Below are 6039 nucleotides of genomic sequence, written 5' to 3' on the forward strand. Positions count from 1 at the left end.
CACTAGATAACTAAGACAGGCAGCAACATAACTTACATCGTATCTCATACAACAAAAAATATTTTACTTATACAATTGCAGGAATAGTGATTCAGAATGCATACTTCAGGTACTATTTACTGCTCTAATCTACTTAGTGAAGTCAAATTTACAAATGACTACAACTAAATAACCAGATGGATTCATTAATACGTATTTCCAACTACATAGCTGAAACCCTGTAGCCATATTTGTTCATTTCATACATTATCCCTTCACATCTCATTCTCTCTAGTGAATATTTTATCATTTAAAGAGGAAGACAAGTTTGGATAGTGAATAATTTATGACATGATAGTGCTTTGTCCTCAATGAACTCAAAAACTCTAATTCACAAAAGCATAATTCCCTCAACAAGAAGCTATGGTTATCAATATCAGCGGTCTCTTTCCAATGCCTTAATAAGACAAGCTGAGAAAATATGAAAAGTTATGGGTCCTTTCATTTACTTCCACTCAGTCAAAATACAGAGTAATGGTTTATACATGTTCAATTTTCCTTACTAGTGGTTCAGAAGCTCAAACCATTGCTACAAGTCTCTTCCACCTCAGTGGCATCACTAGTGGGGCATGGGGGATGTGGACTGAACCGGGTGACACTGTCAGAGGGGGTGAAACCAAAATGACTATCTATAAAAATCCTTGTAGTTAGTTGTAAGAACAGAAACATTTTTCGTAAGTCCAGCTCACATGTATCAATACACCTACAAGGCTAAAACTCTATACTAAATTACTTTTTGAACATTTTAATGTGCTCCAGTCAAAGCTGTCATTATCACCCAATTACAGTGACACTTTAAATCACACGGTTTCATCTGCAGGTGCTACAAGCAGTCACTGGTGTTTTTGTTGCTGCCAGTGTTTTTATAATTGCTGATTTTGTCAAAATTTCTGGTGTTTTAGCGACAATATTGTGGTAATTAGTATTTGTTAACCTATATCAGTAACTTTTTTAGGAATGAAGCAGTAATTAAAGGAAAAGGGGTGGTAATACAGGAATTACGATTTACAAGTAACATTAGCACAAAAAGCATTGCTAAGGATTCTGTATGGTCTGGTACGGGAAGAGGTCCATGGGGGAGGGGGTGACACCATGAGTTACTGCACTGGGTGACATCAACACTAGTGATGTCACCGTTCCATCTTGAGAAGAAATAACGCATTTCAGCATCTAAATTGAGAATGTTGGCCACTCTTCCAGGCTGGAGCCTGTTTTCCAATTTGCTGTAACTCCATACCAAGACCAATTACCTGGTCTCGTTAACAGCACAATAGGGCCTATCAATCCCACAAACATATCAGTCAACAGTCTGTAAGTATGTCAACTCTCAGGGCTGCGAAACCAGAAGTTGGACAGTCAAGGTATATCTTAGCATTCAATTTTAGTGCATAAATTAAAATTGTAATGGATTATTCCATTACAATGCGGTTGAATAGCATGATGTTTACAACTGGATTGCAGTGAATCCAATTAGGATTTCTGCATGGTTCTCCATCCTAGAAAAGCAGCTTGAATTCTTGTACACAGGCCAGATTCCAAGAGACAACATAATTAGATCCCAGAAGAATATATTGCAGCTGAAGAGGATGTCCCCTGCAGAACTATATGGGGGAAAGGCTGGCCAAAGCAATGTTCACATTCATGCAATTATCCAGTTAATTGCACAAGGTGAACGGAGTCATTATAATTATGGCCAAGTTCATGCTAGGATTAGGCTAGCTCTGAAAAAAAAAAATAGTGTATTTTGAGAAAGAAAACATTATACTGGGACAGACTCTCCATCAGCATACCATGTTTCATTTCCTTTTGCAACACTCATGTGAAAGTTCATTGAAAACAAAAGGTTTTAGCAGGCCTCAAAGCATAATGGGAAAAGTGACCAAGTATAGGACATGACACATTTTGACCAGCTCCACTATTCCTCCTATTGGCCTTTGTATGAAAGACTATTCATGGACATTCAGTTATAATCACTTGCACTTTGGTGGAAGAACAAAGCCCTCTGTCGTCATGTTTACCAACAAACTAAAGTCTTAAAAAAGGAACTCAACTGAGGATTCTTGCAGCAAAATTATGAAGTATAGGAAATATTCTGGGGAGGGAGCAAAACCCTCACCTTTATTGTGTATTTTTTCTGCATTGGGCGTGTACCAGGTGTTTTGGGTTTGTTTGATTTTTGTTATTTTTTCTCATCTGTTACCTTATTAACTTGAAATTTTGGCTAACTAATGAAAACATAAGAAGCCCTGGTAACACAATGGTTAAGGCTTGACTGATAACCAAAAGGTTGGTGGTTCAAACTCACAAGCCGCTCTATAAGAGAAGAATGTGGCAGTCTACTTGCATAAAGATTGCTGTTGCTGTTAGGTGATGTCGAGTCAATTCACACTCGTAGTGATCCTATGCAAAACTGAATAAAACACTGTGCAGTACTGCATCATCCTAACAATCATTGCTGTTCGAGCCCACCGTTACAGCCACTGTGTCAATTCACCTCCTTGAGGATCTTCCTCTTTTTTGCAGACTCTCTATTTTACCAAGCATGATGTCTTCTCCAGGGATTGGTCTCTCCTGGTAACATGTCCAAAGTACGTGAGACGAAGTCTTGCCATCCTTGCTTCTAAGCAGAATTCTGGTATACTTCTTCCACAAATGGTTTGTTCGTTCTTTTGGCGGTCCATGGTATATTCAATATTCTTCACTAACACCATAATTCAAAGGCATCAATTCTTCTTTGGTCTTTCTTATGCATTGTCCAGCCTTCGCATGCATGTGGAGCAATTGAAAACACCATGGCTTGGGTCAGGTGCACCATAGTCTTCGAGGTGGTATCTTTGCTTTTCAACACTTTAAAGAGGTCTTTTGCAGCAGATTTGCCCAATGCAATGCATCTTTTGATTTCTTGACTGCTGCTTCCATGGGCATTGATTGGGGATCCAAGTAAAATGAAATCCTTGATGATGTCAACCTTTTCTCCATTTATCATGATGTTGCTTATTGGTCCAGCTGTGAGAATTTTTGTTTTTCTTATGTTGAGGTGTAATCCATACTGAAGGCTGTAGTCTTTGATCTTCATCAGTAAGTGTGTCAAATCCTCTTCACTTTTAGCAAGAAAGGTTGCGTCATCTTCATATCTCAGGTTGTTAATGAGTCTTCCTCCAATCCTGATGCCTCGTTCTTCTTCATATAGTCCAGCTTCTTGAATTATTTGCTCAGCACACAGATTGAATAAGTATTTGGAAAGGAAGACATAAATATGAAGTCACTTTGTACAATCCACGTTCCTACTATTAGTGGATGTTTGCAGCTGTCTCTTCTCATTTTGAGTTATTGCCACTATCAGCAATTGAAGGTTCTGAAAGCTTTACTCCATCCATGTCATTACTGTGGACCCTAATTTGAGAAGGCAGCTCTTCCAACCTGAGGGGCTCATCTTCCAGCACTATATCAGACAATGTTCCACTGCTATTCATAATGTTTCCACTGGTCAATTTTTTTAGAAGTGGACTGCCAGGTCCTTCTTCCTAGTCTGTATTCATCTGGAAGCTCCGCTGAAATCTGTCCAGCATGCGTGAACTTGCTGGTATTTGAAATACTGGTGGCATAGCTTCCAGCATCACAGCAACACGCATTCCACCACAGTACAATAAACTGATGGACAAGTAGTGATCTAATACTTTAGTAGACTTAAAAATACTTCAAATTTGATTTGTTAGGTAAAAATCTGAAACTCTTAATATGGGCATTGTAATCTTAAGATTTAAATGTCAGTTTTTTCCTTGTATAATTAAAAAATTGTCATTGCATCTCATATAACTATTGTTAAATTTATATAAAGATATAGTACTTCTTTAATAATAAGGCCTTTAGCTTTTGTGTGGAAAAATGGAATCATTTTTTACATAAGAGACGATGTTTGGGGTATACAAGTATGTAAAACACATATTTTATTCCCTCTAGGAGATTATAATCATGAAGATAAGAAGTTTGAACTATTTAACTTGAATAATAGACCCAGCATAATTTAATCTCACTTCAGTGATACAGAAAACATTATAACATTTTACAGTGTCCCATAATAAGCATCATAAACAATGTTTTAAATGCAAAAAAAAAAGTATCAATCAACAGAAATTGTCAGTTGCTAAGAATAAACAACTAAATGGACATCTTTTGTTTTGGTGAATAGCCTAATTGGGAAAAAAAAGTCAAATGAAATTTAATGGGCTAGATATTTAGCCTTTATAAGCCTTTTTTTGGTAGGTATTAAAAATAGTTAATTTTAACCAAAAAACTATTCAATACAAATGCCAACTATATAGCTTACCCTATTCTACAAGTTCATAAATGTTTTTAATATAAGTAGCACATTTATTTTATGGGTAAAATTACGAAGAATGGGAATTCCAGAACACTTAATTGTGCTCGTCTGGAACCAGTACATAGACCAAGAAGCAGTCGTTCCAACAGAACAAGGGGATACTGCGTGGTTTAAATTCAGGAAAGGTGTGCATCAAGGTTGTATCCTTTCACCATACTTATTCAACTGTATGCTAAGGAAATGATCCAAGAAGATGGACTATGTGAAGAAGAATGGAGCATCAGGACTGGAAAAAGACTAGTTAATCTGCGATATGCAGATGACACAGCCTTGCTTGCTGAAAGTGAAGAGGACCTGAAGCACTTACTGATGAACGAAGACTGCATCCTTTGGTATGGATTACACTTCAACATAAAGAAAACAAAAATCCTCACAACTGAACCAATAAGCAACATCATGATAAACAGAGAAAAGATTGAAGTTGTCACAGATTTCATTTTACTTGGATCCACAATCAACGTCCATGGAAGCAGCAGTCAAGAAATCAAAAGAAGCATTGCATTAGGCAAATCTGCAGCAAAAGACCTCTTTAAAGTGCTGAAAAGCAAAGATGTCACTTTGAAGACTAAGGTGCGCCTGACCCAAGACGTGGCATTTTCAGTCACCTCATATGTAAGTGAAAGGTGGACAATGAATAAAGATGACCAAAGAATTGATGCCACAGAATTACAGTGTTGGTGAAAAATATTAAATACACCACGAATTGCCAAAAAACAAACAGATCTGTCTTGGAAGAAGTATAGCCAGAATGCTCCCTAGAAGCAAGGGTGGTGAGACTACATCTCACATACTTTGGACATGTTACCAGGAGGGACCAGTCCCTGGAGAAGGACATCATGCCTGGTAAAGTAGAGGGTCAGCAAAAAAAGAGAAAGACCCTCAACGAGACAGATTGACACAGTGGCTGCAACAATGGACTCAAACATAGCAACAGTTGTGGGCATGGCATGGGAGTGGACAGTGTTTCATTCTGTTGTAAACATTGTCCTGTGAGTCGGAACCGACTTGATGGCACCTAACAACAGCACGTTTTCTTCCTTTTTTTTTAATTGTTGTAGTTTAAGTGAAAGTTTACAATTCAAGTTAGTCTCTCATACAAAAATTTATACATAGTTATGTGACCCTAATTGCTCTCCCTATACTGTGACAGCACACTCCTCCTTTCCACCCTTGATTTCCCATGTCCACTCAACCAGCTCCTGACCCACTCTGCCTTCTCATCTCATCTCCAGACAGAAGCTGCCCACTTAGTCTCATGTATCTACTTGAGCTAAGAAGCACACACAGCACATTTTCTAATTTTTCTATATTTCCCCCACAAAACCCAGCACAGATCTGGACAAAGCGTAATTGGAAAATAAATATATGACAAAGAAATAGTAGCTGCTTCTTTTAACATTTAAAAAAAAAAAAGGATAACTGATTTTAATCAAAATAATATTTCTTATATGCCCAACAAGCACATTGTTATTTTTTAGGAAAAATACATTTTCCACTGTATGCATGAATCACTGTCTACATTCCTCACAGAAACACTTGCATTTGAGAAATACAACTCTGAGAAATAGGTAAAATTTGTCAACATTATTAAGTTTCTGTCTCTGTAACCTTAACAAACA

This window comes from Trichechus manatus, unplaced genomic scaffold (genome assembly GCF_000243295.1).
Source record: "Trichechus manatus latirostris isolate Lorelei unplaced genomic scaffold, TriManLat1.0 scaffold00135, whole genome shotgun sequence".
NCBI lineage: Eukaryota > Metazoa > Chordata > Mammalia > Sirenia > Trichechidae > Trichechus > Trichechus manatus.